The sequence below is a fragment of the Rhyacophila brunnea genome, unplaced genomic scaffold, assembly GCF_057557595.1.
Source record: "Rhyacophila brunnea isolate RB1 unplaced genomic scaffold, BYU_Rbru_1.0 scaffold_13, whole genome shotgun sequence".
NCBI classification, from domain to species: domain Eukaryota; kingdom Metazoa; phylum Arthropoda; class Insecta; order Trichoptera; family Rhyacophilidae; genus Rhyacophila; species Rhyacophila brunnea.
The window spans coordinates 29,256,195-29,272,733 of NW_028232785.1; the positions used below are offsets into that span (position 1 = coordinate 29,256,195).

The 16,539-nt window shown below is 35.3% G+C and overlaps 1 long non-coding RNA gene across 1 annotated transcript in view; it reads left to right on the plus strand.

Moving 5' to 3' along the window:
• Positions 1 to 14,981: 14,981 nt before the first annotated feature.
• Positions 14,982 to 16,539, plus strand: part of LOC147077199 (uncharacterized) — a 45,685-nt gene continuing 44,127 nt past the window's right edge. The window contains exon 1 of the long non-coding RNA XR_015069429.1: positions 14,982 to 15,187. This is a non-coding gene — a long non-coding RNA (uncharacterized LOC147077199). The remainder of the gene's footprint in view (positions 15,188 to 16,539) is intronic.

Below are 16,539 nucleotides of genomic sequence, written 5' to 3' on the forward strand. Positions count from 1 at the left end.
GACAACCCGGTGTGGGTCCTAGCCTCCTCCAACAGCTCCCTCTACCTGTCCCTATCCAGTGTGGCCGCTTTCCAATTTGGTAACCCCAGAATCATCACAACTCATCCGGTGTACTTCCGTGTACCTATATATGTACTTCATATTTTTTGTATTTACACATTTATACTATAGAATAACTTAATATTGCATAATTACAATATTACATAATACTTTTTTAATAATATTTATTTGTTTCTAAATGTCATGTTGTGAACGTCTTAAACTTATAATTTGTAATGTCCACAATATGTAAAATAAATTAAAATTGAAAAAAAAAAAAAAAAAAAAAAAACGGCAGTCACTGGCAGCTCCATCTAACCAGCGAATCTTTGGCCTCCCTCTCCTTCTACGTCCTATTGGATTGCTGGACATCACTCTCTTTGCCGGTTTATTGTCATTCATACGGTGCACATGACCTAGCCATCGCAGTTTCCCAATCTTAATTGATTGAACTGCGCTGCAATCTTTGTACAGCCCGTAGGGCTCAGCATTATATCTTCTCCTCCAATTGGTGCCATCCCTGATCAGTCCATATATACGGCGGAGAATTTGTCTTTCAAAGATGTTCAGAGCTCGTTCATTTCGCAGAGTTAATGTCCAGGTTTCCGATGCGTAGGTATGCACTGACTTTTCAAGTGTCTTGTAATGAGTGCTTTTAGTTCGACGAGATAGTAAGCGGGACTTAAAATGTCTTAACAGACCAAAGTAGCATTTATTCGCAGACATGATTCGCTTATTGATTTGTTCTGTAATATCATTATGTTGAGTTACAAGAGATCCAAGGAATATGAAACTGTCGACCGTATCAAACTTGTATGCACCAATATCTAACTTTGGTGCGACTTCTCGTGGTGTGACATAGACAAGCATGTATTTAGTTTTTGCCTAGTTTATTTTTAAACCCATTCTTTTGGCAGAGGCTTCTAGTGCTGTGAATGCCTTGCAATGTTTAAAAATAAAAATCGGTTAGGTACCGATAAGATGGTTTTATAAATGCGTTTATGACACCACTGCACCTTTATGTACTGAAATATGACAATTTTCTAAAACTAGAGCGAGAGGTTTAAAAGAGTACTATTTTATGTAATAAAAATACTTTATGCAGTCATCAAATGTTTAAAATGAATATAAAGGATAATAAGGTTTCAAAATTATATAAATAGAGTGTCTACAACGTTTAAGGTATGTCCAGGATCATGCTTTGAAAATAAAAAGAAAAGCTCCATTTTGACCCACGCTGAGCAAGTCCGCCCTTGAAACTATCCTATTCACATCAATCTAAGATTTGGCATTCGAAACATATTACCAAGAAAAGTACCACAATTTTGTCATAGTCAGTTTTGTGCATTTGCTTTTCGATATTATATGTAGATGCATTTTTAAAAAACTACTTACGAATCGTTCCGTAACATTGTTAGTATTTAATATCTGTGTTGGTACTATTACCATTTCTTATCCTCATATTCATTTTCAACACACTTGCTGCAAGATGCTGGCTGACAGGCATAAGCTTTGAAAAAAATAACAGCTTAAAATCTAATTAAAAATAAAATTAACTTATATTTGTTTTTTCTAGTTTTCTACTAAAGGCTTTTTTACAAAGCATCACGATATAGACAGGTGTCAACAATCCTCGCCTGATAGAATCCAAGATAGAATGATACTATATTCAGAGGTGACGGTAGATGAACAAAACCTTAAAAGAGAAATCTCAGAACGGGAGACTCCGAAGGAACTTCAACTTATTCTGAGAAGAGTAGTACATTTCTCACGTAATTTGATTTGCAGCTTTTGTAATGAAGTTTTTGGATGCGGAAGGGCTCTTAAACGCCACAAAATAAATCACACGAACGTGAATGCTGATCAATATCAAGAAAATATATTTTCGCAACTAAATCATCTCAAAGCACATAAAATGACACACCCTAGTGAAAAACCTCATAAATGCAAGGTATGCTCATATAGATGCTCGCAACTAGGTCATCTTAAAAACCATGAAATGACACACACAGGTGAAAAACCTCATAAATGCAAGGTATGCTCACATAAATGCTCGCGACTTAGTAATCTTAAAAAACATGAAATGACACACACAGGTGAAAAACCTCATAAATGCAATAAATGCAAATATAGATGCTCGCAACTGAGTGCTCTTAAAAGACATGAAATGACACACACAGGTGAAAAACCGCATAAATGCAAAATATGCCCATATAGATGCTCACAACTTCGTAATCTTAAAAACCATGAAATGACACACACAGGTGAAAGACCTCATAAATGCAAGGTATGCACATATCGATGCTCGCAACATATTAATCTTAAAAGCCATGAAATGACACATACAGGTGAAAAACCTCATATATGCAAGGTATGCCCTTATAGATGCTCGAGTCTTAGTAGTCTTCAAAAACATTTCATGACACATACAGGTGAAAAACCTCATAAATGCAAGGTATGCCCATATAGATGCTCGGATTTTCGTAGCCTAAAAACCCATGAAATGACACACACGGGTGAAAAACCTCATAAATGCAAGGTATGCACATATAAATGCTCGCAACTTGGTAGTCTTAAAAAACATGAAATGACACACACAGGTGATAAACCTCATAAATGCAAGGTATGCCCATATAGATTCTCGCAACTAATTAATCTAAAAAAACATGTAATGACACACACTGGTGAAAAACCTTATAAATGCAAGGTATGCACATATAGATGCTCGCAACTGAGATATCTTAAAAACCATGAAATAAAACACAGAGGTGAAAAACCTCATAAATGCAAAGTATGCACATATAGATGCTCGCAACTGAGATATCTTAAAAGCCATGAAATGACACACACAGGTGAAAAACCTCATAAATGTAAAGTATGCACATATAGGTGCTTGCGACTAAATAGTCTTAAAAACCATGAAATGACACACACAGGTAAAAAACCTCATAAATGCAAGGTATGCCCATATATATGCTCGCAACTTAGTACTCTTAAACAGCATGAAATGACACACACAGGTGAAAAACCTCATAAATGCAATGTATGCCCATATAGATGCTCGCTACTTAGTAGTCTTAAAAAACATAAAATGACACACACAGGTGAAAAACCATATAAATGCAAAGTATGCCAATATAGGTGCTCGCAACTTAGTACTCTTAAAAACCACGAAATGACACACACAGGTGAAAAACCTCATAAATGCAAGGTATGCACATATAGATGCTCGCAACATAGTCATCTTAAAAGACATGAAATTACACACACAGGTGCAAACGCATTTCCGTAGCCTTAAAACCCATGAAATGACATACACGGGTGAAAAACCTCATAAATGCAAGGTATGCACATATAAATGCTCGCAACTTGGTAGTTTTAAAAAAACATGAAATGACACACACAGGTGATAAACCTCATAAATGCAAGGTATGCCCATATAAATTCTCGCAACTAATTAATCTAAATATACATATAATGATACACACTGGTGAAAAACCTTATAAATGCAAGGTATGTACATATAGATGCTCGCAACTGAGATATCTTAAAAACCATGAAATGAAACATAGAGGTGAAAAACTTCTTAAATGCAATAAATACACATATAGATGCTCGCAACTGAGTTATTTTAAAAGACATGAAGTGACACACAGGCGAAAACCCTCATAAATGCAATGTGTGCTAATATAGATGTTCGCAACTGAGTTATCTTAAAATCCATGAAATGACACACACAGGTGAAAAACCTCATTAATACAATAAATGCAAATATAGATGCTCGCAACTGAGTGTTCTTAAAAGACATAAAATGACACACACAGGTGATAAACCTCATAAATGCAAGGTATGCCCATTTAGATTCCAGCAACTAATTAATCTTAAAAAACATGTAATGACACACACTGGTGAAAAACCTCATAAATGCAAGGTATGCACATAAAGATGCTCGCAACTGAGATATCTTAAAAACCATAAAATTAATCACAGAGGTGAAAAACTTCATAAATGAAATAAATGCACATATAGATCCTCGCAACTGAGTTATTTTAAAAGACATGAAGTGACACACTGGTGAAAACCTTCATAAAGGCAATGTTTGCTAATATAGAAGTTCGCAACTGAGTGATCTTTAAAGACATAAAATGACACACACAGGTGAAAAACCTCATAAATGCAAGGTATGCACATATCGATGCTCGCAGCTTATTAATTTTAAAAGCTATGAAATGACACGTACAGGTGAAAGACCTCATAAGTGCAAGGCATTGCAAGGTATGCTCTTATAGATGCTCGACACTTAGTGACCTTCAAAAACATGAAATGACACACAGGTGTAAAACCTCATAAATGCAAGGTTTGCTCATATAGATGCTGGCAAAATAAATTAATTATTTAAATTAAATTAAACTTTAATTATGTACCAATCTTCAATTTTGAAAAATAAAAATATATTTTTGTTTTGAAACTGTAATTGGCAGCCCTGTTATGTTATGGGGTTTAGATAATAAAATAGGTTTTACTTTATAATATTATTCCTTTAATATAATCCACTGTAAAAAACATAATCATATAACACTTTATTTTTAAATAGTTAGAATATTATATTATAATTATAATTGGCTCCACAATCCATTGTGGATCCTGCCCGCCCCACGATTATTTTTTACGAGAAATGGATGTTAACCATTTGCTCTACCTATTTGTTCCATGCTCTGGATTTAAACAGACCCTCGACTTACCAAGCGGATACATTACCACTCGGACATCGCGGTGCTCATGTTACAGCAGTTGTTAATATTGTTCAGATTCCAACAAAAGTGTCGATTTCAGTGACATTCCTTGACAAAATACCGCCCCATTTTTATAGAGTATTTTTTTATCATCGTTTCATAACTTCAATACCTACCTATCTGAGAATGGTCTTGTATACTTCACTTACAAAATGTATACTAATAAATCTAATTAAAATGCCATCTCTACTTTAATGGTCAATATTGCGAGTCCACGGTTTTAGATACATTAAAAATCACCAGCTGACAACTTTCAAAACTATGAGTGATTGGCAACACTCGGTCTTTTCAAAAAGAACAAGTTTATTGCAATAGGCGATAGAAATATAAGGTTATGTTGTTTATTATTAAAAATAAATTTAATTGGAATTATACAGGCATAAAAAGTTAATTAATAACAAAAGAAATTTAATCATGGAATTATACAGACAAAAATTAATTAATAACACAGGTTTGATATAAATTACATTGGAATAGTGACACGTCGTATAGTAACTAAAAAAAGAAATTCTTAGTATTATGAAGATTATACAGTAATTTAATCCTATATAATAGCCTCAATAAAGGGCTTTGTTTGGGGATACTGGACCACAGATGCCAGTATAACAACCACTGGTTGAACCTGTAGGGATTTGAAAACACAAAACTGTTTACTAATCCTCAAGTCTGCCCCTTTCCTATTATACTTATTACTATTTTTGTATATTAAAGGGTATTATGTTACATAAATGAAACACAGGTGGCAGTGATATTTACGAGAAAAATTGTATTAATTTAAAATCGAGGATTGGAAGCCGTTAAAAGCTTGCAAGCCATTTAGGTATGAGTGTATTGGTGATTAGGTCAACCGGGGACAAACAAAAACTTATATCTATTTATATTTGATGAGATATGGTCCCACAAAATACGCCAACCAAAGAGCAATGACGTTCAATGTAATACCCTTTTGCAGTCCCTCAGAGATTCATCCAATGTCGTTGATTTATTTATTGAGATGATTTATACAGGTGCAATAATGAAATGGGCAGGATTAAAAAAAAAGTTAAATAGTTAAATATAATAAGAAAATGTACACGTTTCCTTGCTGGTCATCAAGGACGTGACGTCCAATGACAACAGAAGTAAGCTAGAAATCGCGAACCCCACAAAAAAAGGCAGTCTTGTAAAACCTTTTATGTTAATAAATATATTTTGTTTCCAACAAGTGAGCTCAATTTTTTAAGCGGAACCATCATTACATACTAAGTTTAGGTACTTATTCCTATATATACCTAATGCTTCTCCTCGATTTGTCGCCCTTTGAGTATCTGCTGCCCCCAAGCGACGCTCAGTCTGTTGACACGGCCACAAAATGTGTGCCATCAGCTAGTATGTGTGCAGTCTTATAAATCGGTCTTTATAAGAAAAATGTAAGTACTTTAAAAGTCTAGAATTTAAGATTAAAAATAAACAATTTTATGTGAACAACTTGAGATGCGATATCATTAGCTAAATGCTGTAAACTAAAGCTAATTTATAACTGTAATCTTCTTTGCATTATATAAAATCATTTTTGCGTACGTAATATTTTGAATCTGCGCGAGAAAAATGTAATGTAAGCGCTATGAGATAAAAGGAGAAGCCACTTTAATAAATAAATCGATGTCAGTGAGCGAGGCACTCCTCTGAGTAGAATAATTAACTTATGAAAATACTTTGAATAAAAAAATTAAAATATGATACCAGATAATGTTGGAATGAAAATCAAATGATTAGATATTGTGAGAATTGGCTGCTTAGACCTAATGTAAATGATAAATTAGAATTTTTGCTCGTGATAAAGTACGTACTTATGTGGTTAATGAATAGGATAAATATACGAAAGTTGGAAATTCAATAATGTAAGTTTGGAGGGACTATTATTTTGTTAATTTAGAAGTAAAAATTATATCTTGGATCCGTCAGCTAAGCCTTACAGATCGTTTTCAATCTGTAAAAAAAATGCACTAAAACAGGTAATCTTTAGACCCCGTAAACCCTCACATGTCGTGCAAATATCGTTTAGATCTCTGCCTTATAAACATAATGTGAATACGTGTATTAAATAAGGCTCTAAGTACTAAAAAGTAGTATTGCCTGTTGTACAAATTACTGAGTCATTGCAGTAAAATTTCATGAAGCAGATCTTTTGAAAAATGTAGTTTTACAGTGTGAATCAATCACGGTAGCTTCTATAATTTTATGTTTTAAGAACTCGCAAGTGTCAACACACCATCGTCAGTTATTTTATATTGAATGCAGTTGACCACTGCAGTGCTACTTACACCGTTATAAATAAAACACGCCAACGGACTTACAACCTCGACAGGTTTAATTATTTTTCTGTATTTTTTTACTTGCTTGAGGCACTTAGACTATAGTTGAAGTTATTGGCGTTGGTATGTAGAACATTTTTCTATAAAAATGTCAGTTTTTATGTTTGTGGTACTTAGCGCCTTAATTAATACACGTATTCATGTGTATAGATCAAAGTCGTGTTTTCCCACTAAACGAGGAAATCCGGGCGGAAAATGTTGACTATAAAAGGCGATGCGAGTTTTATCAGAGTGACAATGACCACTCACAAGATGACCTACCTGTCGAACCTCAGCAGACCATCAGCCGGAAGTCCCCGGAAACAAAACGAACCAAGTCCCCCGTTTCCGACCCTGGACCACCGAAACTGGTCTATACCGAGGAAAGGACCAAGCTGATCAGAAGACTCCACAAAGAAAAACTCGACTCCGAACATAAACGCTCAATCCGCGAAGGAATCCAAGACCTCCTAAATCGCACCGAACACTCCGAAAGCATCATAAGATCCGACTTCATAGACATTGAAGGACTCAAAAAACAACAGGACTGCAAGGATGACGAAAAAACATACTTCTTCCTGGGCGAATTCTCAAAGGCACTTAACCACCGCCTAAACGAATCAAGCAAGACCTCAGATGTACCAATTCCCGACCAAAATGAACACCAGCCGACAGACTACAACGAGATAGTGTATAAGCTCGACGTAGCAGAACACACTGCCCTCTCGTTAAAAAGCGCCACACCGCAACACGATGTAACCATCAATCTTCCAGACCCTGCATCACCAACAACCGACCAAAAACCGAAGAAAAAGAAAAATAAGAAGATAAAGACGCCCAAAACAGCCAATGACTACTGCCGCGAGACCAACCAACGCGCCTACTTCTTGAAAAAGAAGTAAGCCCTCCAATCCACGTGCAAGAACCAAGACCCAGCCCAACCCTGCCAACCGCCAAGAAGCAGAGCTCCGAGCGGCGATACTCGGAGCTCTTCCAGGCTACGGCGAAGACCGGAAATGAAGAGAACGAGCTAGAAGCAACAAGAGGTGTGCGGAGCAATCGACGGACGCCTGCGTGAAGTTTGCTTTTACTTTTTAAATCATCCAGATCAATTCACTGAGACCTACAACCCGGCCTCGCTCGGTCGCGAAGCCACCGAGGCCGGGTCTCACCATCACCAATCAAGCGCCCTCACAGATAGGCACTAGATATTGCGGGAGTAGACGCTTAAAGAACCGTCAGGCATCCCTCATGAATACGCGCAATACCCTAAGTAAGTAAGTACTTTCGATTCATTCTAGCAGCCGATGTAAGGTCGCGCGGATATTTGAAGCCTGACATTTCCGTACGTATTAACAATACGTTACGTTTTAAATTGATAACCTTTCTTTTCATATTATTATAATCCCGATATATCAATCGGAAAATGTTTACCTGCTTTACGTTAAAAGTACTATTAGGGCTTTTGCGATGATTATGAAATTAGGTACCTGGGGGACGCTTGTTTCTAACTTAATAAGATACTCATAATTTTCCGGGAAAGCGTGAAAACAAACCGGTTTTCCGTACTTGGCCCCAGTATTTTGCTCCTGGACTGGTGGAAGGAGACGAAAACGATCTCATTGGTCCACCTTCCGCGCGCAAACACGCCCTGAAAAGTCATGTACGGCTTTTTCCCGCATTTTACTAATCTGTTAAAATATATATCACGATAGCGGGAATCGAGACCGCTATTAGCTTGTATAATTTCTTGATCGGAATTATTGACGATTCATAAGATATTTAGTGAAAACTTAAGAACGGAGAAGGGGGCCTTGTCTCCCTGACGTCAGTGTTTCATGGAAATCACCGCCTGACGGGTATAAAAACCCGCGTTTTTCCATACAAATTCAGTCAACGGCTCCTGCGTTTAGAGATAAGACCTCAATCCACGCAGTTCTTCGCGAAGATTTGCAAACATTCGTGTTTTTTTGAAAAATCAATCGGAAGATTATTTTCTCGTGGTACGTGTGAATACGTCACAGCGATCCGCGTCATCCGTGTATGACGTCGCGGAAAATTATTCACTTCGCGGGTGAATACGTCACTAAGTACGTAGTTATTAAGTAGTCGGGAGTACACATATTAAAAGGGACAGCGGTTTCCAATCTCTATTGTCGGTGCCTCAATAATATAATAAATGCGCAGCCATACCTATAAGTAAAATGAAATATAAAAATAAATATAAATAGATTTATATTAAGTGTCTAAAATAAGTTTATATACTTAAATAAATATTTTCAATTTATTTGCAAAATAAAATACTAGTGTTAAGATATCTGATAAAAATTAACTATAAAAAAAATATTTTATTAAAGAATAATTAAATAAATAATTAAACAATAACTACGAAGACTTTTAATTTAAATGGATCCGCGATCTATATTACGAGAGCCACAATACGGCTCGTAAGCTCGGTGACATTGAATTCAGATCACCAGCTGTTCTTTGACGTTTCACGTAGTAACCGTGAAATAATTTTTAAATTAAATAAATAATATATCCATGAGATTCTGACGTCATCCTAACATTATTAGGTGGCGTTTCTAAGCCATTACATCGCAGTATTGCTATGGTGTGTTCAAAAGTGTCGTTTAGAACTCTTACTTGACTAACCTCTCTGACCCCGTGCTGAGCTAGCCTAAAGCAGGGGCTCTCAATCTGGTCTAGGGACAGGGCTGGTTGAGAATTTAACGTCCTTGCATCATCACCAGGACCGGGGTATCGTCACTGTCTACCCCCACGGGACGTCACTGGTCGATTTTAATCTAAGAATTCAATAATAAACATGGTATCCTCTTATATCTTGTGTCACAACAGCGTCTGAGTAAGTGGTTTGAAGTATTGAGTCAAATTCATTTCTGACCACTAGTAGATACATAGCATAATTTGCGTTAGCGCATATTGAAACCTAAAATTTCAAATGGTTTCGGATTTACTTACTTGGCATGCGAGACCAATCATAATATTTCCTTAGGTAGTTAGGTACCTGCTATATTTTTAGTTATACGTGTTGTTATGATTAGAATTTCCTCCTCGAATAAATATTGAAGCTAGGAGAACAATGTTATCTTAAATTTATTAAGAATTGACAATTAATTCAAACCAATATTGTTTCGTAAATATAATGATGTGTGCATGTTTTTATTTGGTTTTATGATTACCTACCTACTAAAACTATTTTATGTCCGAGGTCGTGACAGTAGGTACGTGGTTTTCAGTGGCGAAGGGTGGAGGTGGACTTTTAAGGTCCAATATAAATAGTGCACAATAAACTTTGTAAGTCAAGCGTATGTATGTTCATTTTATTCTGTGACCATGACTACAATATGTAGATAACTAGTTTTTTTTAGTTTTCAAATTCAATTCAACTCTGCCTAATCCAAGACATAGTAAACAGTAAAAAAATATTCGTTTATCTATAAAATATCTAAAATTGTGCCATTAAATCATACAAAATTTAAGATATTTTGTAGATAAAGGAATATTTTTATAGATTGTGGTATGGTGAGACAGGGTTTAAAATAAAGCTAACACGATTATAATAATGTATTCTCAATTCAACGAAAACAAAATATAAGTATGACTGAAAAAGTGTGCACTATTTTTGTCAGATCGCCCACAACATACTTATCTAAACTCTTATGGTGGCAGGGTATAATTGAGTTTTAAAAACTAACCGGTTCCATATGCAAATTTTATTCTTAGATCAATAGAAAACAAATGAAGTCCACAAGCAAATATCATTCTATGTCACATCTGTATAATTTTGAGTAAATCGACAAGTTTCAAACTCTGAATAAGTGTTGGGTACAATTTATCTATTACCAGAATTTTTTAATGATTTTTATTTGTTATTATATTGCATAATAGGACATTCTCTTAAAAAATATTACCTGTAAAAAGTATCTTTTTTCCTGTTTCTGAAAAAAAATCTTTTTACATTCAAGTAATTTTTTTGTGGGAAAACATATTCCATGTGCTGTTGTTGTGGTCAGACCAGAGTATCTTTATTATTATAAATCCTAGACTTTTAAATTTGCAGATCAAAATAATGGACAATCATCTCTAGATGTAGGTACCTACCTACTTTATTCCAAATGTGTACATAAAAATATATTTATTATGCATAATAAAAAAGTTCACATTCGTCAAATCAATGACATTAATATGGACGAAGCATCTAGAAAATAAAATGACACTCACTTTTTTGTCGGGTCTGCCGAATGGCATAATCTGTTCTAATGCCATTACAATAAAGGTGATATTGCTATAAATTGTCGGGTCTGCCGAATGGTTCGAATCGAACAGGTTCGTTCAAACGAACATTGATACTAGAAACACTGTTCTAACGCCGTTACAATAAAGGTGATATTGCTATAAATTCCCGATGCGTGATATCGCATAATGGATATTGCGTGTCGTCTACTTATGCACGTGCGAATGTCACTATGGGCGAATTTACTTGCTAGCTACTGTACTGAGTGCGTCGTCCATTAATAATGTCATTGCGTCAAATTAAATATTAATTGTTTATTATTCAATAATATATGTCATAAATGTATGTAGGTATATTATTTTATGAAAATTTTCTCAGTTTGCTTGGGTGTGCTGAAGTTCTGCGGTGCATATGGACGAGCCGCCACTGGATACAATGATAAATTAACATTAGGACTGATTAATAATTGATTAATATAGGTACACAAACATGCTCCGTAGGTATTCAAATCTGTCATGACGTACATAAACAATAATAGGTGGGTAATATACGAGGGTGGGTCAATAAGTCCTTAGAAAAGCCAACAGGTGGCGCGACTTGTACTGTAAGCGGTTTGTTTTCATGCAGCGGCACTACCGATTCAGTATGCTGCGAAGTTTCAATCAGATTGGTCGGGTTGTTGTGTGTTTCTCGTACATTTAAAAAAAAAATTGCTTGTGGAAAATGGAAAAATGGAAAATGGAGAAAATTGAGCTTAGAGCTGTTATTAAACATTTTAATATAAAAGGGTTAACAGCAAAGGAAATAAAAAATGAGTTGGATTTAGTTCACGGCATATCTGCTCCTTCACTTGCAACTATTTATAACTGGTTAAATGAATTTAAACGTGGTCGTACATCAACAAAGGATGAACCACGCTCAGGACGTCCTGTAGAGGTGACTACACCAGAAATGATCAATAAAATCCACGATATGGTGTTAAGTGACCGAAGATTAAAGTTGAGTGAGATAATTGAGGTTACAGGGATCTCAAAAGGTAGCGTCATTTCTATTTTACATGACAAATTGGGCATGAAAAAAATTTCTGCAAGATGGGTGCCGCGTTTGCTCACAGTCGACAATAAACGCAATAGGGTGGTGGCCTCTAAAGCCCTGTTGTCGCTCATGCAACGCAATCCGGATAAATTTTTTCGTCGCTTTGTGACTGTAGATGAAACATGGATACACCACTATACTCCCGAGACGAAAGAACAGTCAAAGCAGTGGATTGCGAAAGGCGAACCATGTCCAAAGAAGGCGAAAACCGTAAAATCAGCTGGTAAGGTTATGGCTACTGTATTTTGGGATGCACGTGGAATTATTTTCGTTGACTATTTGGAAAAAGGAAAAACAATAACAGGGGATTATTATGCATCTTTATTGGACCAGCTAAAAAACAAAATTGAAGAAAAACGGCCTCATTTAAACAGGAAAAAAATTCTCTTTCATCAGGACAATGCCCGTGTTCACACATGTTTACGATCAATGGCTAAAAGTGAATACGTGTATTAATTAAGGCTCTAAGTACCAAAAACAAAAAAACTGACATTTTTATAAAAAAGTGTTCTACATACTAACGCCAATAACTTCGGCTATGGTCTAAGTGCCTCAAGCAAGTCAAAAAAATACAGCAAAATATTTAAACCTGTTGACGTTGTAAGTCCGTTGGCCTATTTTATTTATAATTGTGTAAATAGCACTACAGTGGTCAACTTCATTCAATATAAAATGGCTGACGATGGTGTGTTGACACTTGCGACTTCCTAATACCTAAAATTATAGAAGCTGCCGTGATTGCTTCACACTGTAAAACCACATTTTTCAAAAGGTCTGCTTCATGAAATTTTACTGCAATGACTCGGTATTTTGTATCTACAGGCAATACTACTTTTTGGTACTTAGAGCCTTAATTAATACACGTATTCAATTGAAGAATTGAAGTTCGAATTGGTCGACCACCCACCGTATTCGCCAGATTTAGCCCCCAGTGACTTTTTCCTTTTCCCAAACTTAAAAAAATGGCTAAGTGGACAACGTTTTTTTCAAATGAAGAAGTCATCGATCGGACAAAAAATGCTTATTTTGAGGACCTTCCGAAAACTTATTTTTCTGACGGTTTAAAAAAAATTGAGAAACGTCTAACCAAATGTATTGAGCTCCAAGGAGATTATGTTGAGAAATAAAAAAAAAATACAAGAATAAAAACTGTTTTAATGCTTTTTCTAAGGAATTATTGACCCACCCTCGTATTATCTTTCATACATCGCAGATTAGGGCTGCCAAACTAATTTTTAAAACAAAAATATACACCTACCTACTTTTAATTATTTATTTATTTAGGTCCGTAGAAGACAACAATAATGAGTATACCAAATTTGATTATATCATATGGACACAATTTTATAGGTACAATAAAAATAGATGTGTTAAGACATGGTTAAGACACTCGTTTTTTTTTTATTAAATTACTTAATTCCTAAATAAAATTATAGAAGGAACATGAAACCGAAATAATCACAAACCACCAGTGGCCAATGGTGGGAGGTATGCTGTTAAGATTCAATATAAATAGTGCACACAAAACTTTGTCAGTCATACTTGTTTTATATGAACCACAAGTAAATAATATTCAAGTCCATTTTTTGTATAAAATGAACTGTTAATGCCATATTGTGGAGAATTCCTAACATATTTTTTTACTGTTGATAAACATTTTCAGAAAATAAATATTTGTCCTATAAAAACGTATTCTAATAAAGGTGGTCAGGAAAAGTACATTCAATACGCATGAATGAATACCGAGTGATAATAATATGTATTGTATTTTTTCAAATAAATGGTACCTACCTAGTGTATATTAATCATATTTTTATGTTACCTTATCATCTTTTAAACCTAATGGTGAGGCGGAGTTGCGAACTTTGTTGATTCTACTTGGCGCTTGGGGTTAAAATGTCGGCGAGTTCTGTTTTAAAGGTGGTACCTACCTAGGTATGGGCAATGGGCTGCTGGTGTCCTTCCGAAGGCCCTGGTTTTTTGTGCCATCAAGATGTATTATTAATACGTCATGACATTCATAGATAGGTAGGTACGTTTAAATTGAAACGCTCGTGTTTGTGGCGCATTCTATTATTTCTATGTAAGTTAGTTTAATATCAATCAAGATTCTAGAAATGGCACATAAAATCATGATATCTTTTTTGTTATAATATTATTATCTAATAAATAAACTAGGTAGGTACCTAAATCTGATTTTATGTTACACTAAGTAATTACATTGTTTGGCTTAAAGTTACCCCTTTTTACAAAAATCCCAAAGGTAGGTATGTCCCCAGTTATAGATCTTTACAGCATTAAGCTCTGTTTATATTGGTAGTTACTGATCAATTCAATATTGTCAGTATTACCACTCTGCTTTGTGGTCGATCTCCTGATGTCTATGGTAAATTGGTAGAAGTCATTTTGTCTATGCCATTGTATATTATCTATTAAAACACGACGCACGTGGTCGTGAAGCTATTGACAGATTCTGATATCAAATACCGCATAAAATGGAAGTAAAAACTGAAACAAACGATGAATTATTGCCTGACAAAACAGCGGAGATAATCGGCGACCGTGCATACCAACGGATAGACGTCAATCACTTCAAGGGCAAGGGTCGATTTGACGTGTCAGTCAAACAGGAAAATATCGAGGACGACAGCAATTCACCCTTAAAAGAGGTAAATAGATCCTTTATTTGTTTAAGCAAAGGTATTCATAATTTTGTCGACAAATGCGCAGTCAATTTCTAAACGGAATTAAGCAAAAAATTAATAATTGGATGTTCTAATGTCAATACCCCGTATCCGACCTATATGACGAAAATGTCTTTTTGATGTAAGTACTAAAAACAACAACAATACTGTTCATCGAATGTGAAATTCCCATATCTGTAATTATTTTAGCGAAAATGGTACAGTCATTATAGTAATTTCCCGTATCTGAACATTCCAGGAATAAACCTTTAATAGCCCGTATCTTGCCTCTAAGCTGTTAAGCGTATTGCATAACGTGTGTTGAGTTCAGCTCCAAAATGTCAGTTTCGAATTATTTAACAGGTAAAATAGTAAGTAATAATATAACAAATTTGGATGTTTATTTTTATACGTTATAGGTATGTCACATTTTATTGGCTTTTATCATTAAACTAGTCGTTTTGTGCCTTTGCTTTACCACTTTTACGTTACGGGTTATTCATTTTTTTTCATTTCAATATTCAATATTAAGTTTTTTTAGCGGCCTTCGCAATTTGTAAAAAGACACTTACGGGATATTAACATTAGGCCATCAAAATGCTAGTCTTCTCTTGCTGGACAATATTATTTTTAAATCGGAAGGAACAAAAAGGTTTATACCTGCAGTGGTCTTTTCTTCGAATTAACAAAATGGGTTCTGCAATAATACGTACCTACTACGTACTTATGTTTACAATTTCACATCGTCCTATAGCGTCGTGGGTCACAGGTTAGAATCCTGGGTCTAGCATGTTGGTACACATATTGTTTTTCAATTTGTGTATTAGTCAGATTATGGACTTAATAGGTTGAGCAAGTGGCTGACATCCATTTCACGTAAAAATAAAATCTGTTAATACAAATACAGCCAATGCCATTAATATGGACGAAGCATCTGGAAAAAAAATGACACTCACTTTTTTGTCGGGTCTGCCGAATGGCATAATCTGTTCTAACGCCATTACAACAAAGGTGATATTGATATAAATTCCTGATGCTTTTTGTCGGTCTGCTGAATGGTTCGGTTCGAACGGGTTCGGCCAAATGAACATTGACACTAGAAACACTGTTCTAACGCTATTACAATAAAGGTGATATTGCTATAAATTTCCGATGCGTGATATCGGATAATGGAAATTTCGTGACAACTACCTATGCATATGCCAATGTCGCTATGCGCGAATTTACTTGCTAGCTACTGTGTTGAGAGCACTGTCCATTATTAATGTCATTGGTGGAGGCCCATATGACTCTATTAGGATTGGACATAGTTATATTATATTATGGGGTGGTTGACA